The following is a 2,500-nucleotide window of genomic DNA, read 5'->3' on the forward strand; positions in this document are numbered from 1 at the left end:
GTGTGTGTGTGACTAACCGAAACATTTGCGGCTTAAAAGCAAAAATATAAGGTTCAATTTAGTGCAGCATAAATTTTTTTTTACTATTTCTTCTGCATTTGTATATATCTATTCTAGTCAGAGGGATAAGGTTCAGAAATCAGTATTCACAACATCTAACATCTAAGAATATTGTGTGAGTGTGTGTTTGTGTCTGTAGTCTTAAACATAGGAATGGAATTAGATATGTATAAAGCATAAATATCTTGCATTCATATTATACCATACATTAATAATCACAAAACATACTGTTCATGGTAACAAGAACAGGAAAGCATATAACTTGTATTATCATGCTGTGTATTAAAACCCTTAAAGATATTCTCCATCCTGTGAAAATACTAGTGATTATGTGGCATTCAAGAACAATAATATATACAGGCGATCAAATGTTTGTAATGTGGCAAATCTTATATTAGTCATACTTGTATATCCCTGGAATAAAGAAATGAGCGGCATGGTATATTAATAGTACATGCACAAGATGACTGCAATTTTCATTATTGTTAGATGAAATCATGCTATTAATTCGACAGAAATTGGTTTTAAGAGTCTAGTTCAATAAGAATAAATATCAGGACCTGGGGCCATATGGCCCGACACTGGCCACTGAGTCGTCAGCATGATGGAAGAAGGAAAGCTGGAATAGAAATAAAGTAGAAAGCTTAAAAGTAGAAGCAACTAGGGACCGAAGGGATGCGGCACAGACCTGTAAGTAATGTCGGCAGTTCACTGCATAAGGGTAAATATGCACGACATATATAAACTTGGCAAATCAATTTCTTTTGGACATGTAAAATATATAGATTTAGGAAGGTAAGTCAGTCTTTAATGTCAAAAAAAAAAAAAAATACTCCAAGAGAAGTGTTACTTGAAAATAAGATTTACCATCAGCAAACTCATTCTGTCTCAAAAGTCTACCTAATATTACACGACCTAAACAGTACTTTTTACAGTATACACATATATATTATATATATATATATATATATATATATATATATATATATATATATATATATATATATATATATATACATATATATATATATATATTATACATATATATACATATATATAGATATATATGTATATATATGTGTGTATGTGTATATATATATATATATATATATATATATATATATATATATATATATATATATATATATATATATATGTATGTATACATATACACATGTACACAAATAGATATACATACATTATGCAATATAATATACATATACTGATAACTAATATATAAAAAGACTAAAACACTTGATTTCACTCTAAATAAAGTATGGATAATGTATTAAGTTCACCTTGGAAGCTGTTTTATATCTCGCATGAGCATTTCAATGTATTATCAAACATGCAAAAGAAGTTTCAAGCTAATTCTACAATCCAGGAATAAAACTCGAATAAAGGCAAAAAAAAATTCGAGTAACTGATTTTCATGAACTGTGATCAGCTTCACAGCTTCCCCATCGTGGCAGACGAACATGATCAAACCATATTTCAAACTTTTGACTTTGCCCTCGACGTTCCATTTGATGGAAAAATAACAAAATCTATGAAACATTACATTAAAAAAAATTATTATTCATGATGGATGTTTCCTAGACATAATATATATACTGTATATATATTTATATATATATATATATATATATATATATATATATATATATATATATATATATATATGCATACATATATATAAACCTACATTTACGAAAGAGGAAAGTTTATTCGTAAATTTCGAAGGGACCATCTGCTTTCCTCTTCAGAAATCAAAACGAAAATATGGGTTTATTTTATCTATCATATATACATGGAAAATTGGGTATTTTATTGTGTATAAATATGTATATATACACACAATATTATTACTGCTAACTTTTACCTTACATTCATCTACGCTTAAATATAACAACAGCATTTTTTCAATAATATGATTCTCTTTTGTCTATCCACTAGTTATTAATTGACAGGAAAATATTATTTAGTTTGGAAGAGAACATACAATTTATAGACAGGTTAATGGGTGCTGTAATGAGGGTACTTAAGTTGGAATCCTTAATCTAAAGGGCAACAGATAGAAGCATCAGGCAACGAATGGATATTTCACATCATCATCTACAAAAAGACCTTCACACCAACTGACAAATAACTTTGTTTATGTAACCATGAAATTCATTATTATATGAAATACAGTTTTCAGTTTATTAATATATAAATATTACGATACTCTCAAAGTATTCTTAATATTGAACAAATTTCTGGAAACCATTGGCTACTAAGTGACGCTGAAACTGAAGTTGGTGTGAACATGCCTTTTCAAATTTAACAACTATAATCATTTGTTACGACACCGGGTGCTGTGTACATATAGAAAGGTGGGGGAAGTGTGCTGGAAGTCACAGCGATAAGCAATCACAACGGGTCTTTCCGAGTCTCCTAG

At 28.8% G+C, this 2,500-nt stretch overlaps 1 protein-coding gene across 11 annotated transcripts in view; it reads right to left on the reverse strand.

Moving 5' to 3' along the window:
• The window catches only part of mtd (mustard), a 933,126-nt gene that overhangs the window by 654,723 nt on the left and 275,903 nt on the right, over positions 1-2,500 (reverse strand). The window lies entirely within an intron of this gene.

This window comes from Palaemon carinicauda, chromosome 44, assembly GCF_036898095.1.
Source record: "Palaemon carinicauda isolate YSFRI2023 chromosome 44, ASM3689809v2, whole genome shotgun sequence".
Lineage (NCBI taxonomy): Eukaryota > Metazoa > Arthropoda > Malacostraca > Decapoda > Palaemonidae > Palaemon > Palaemon carinicauda.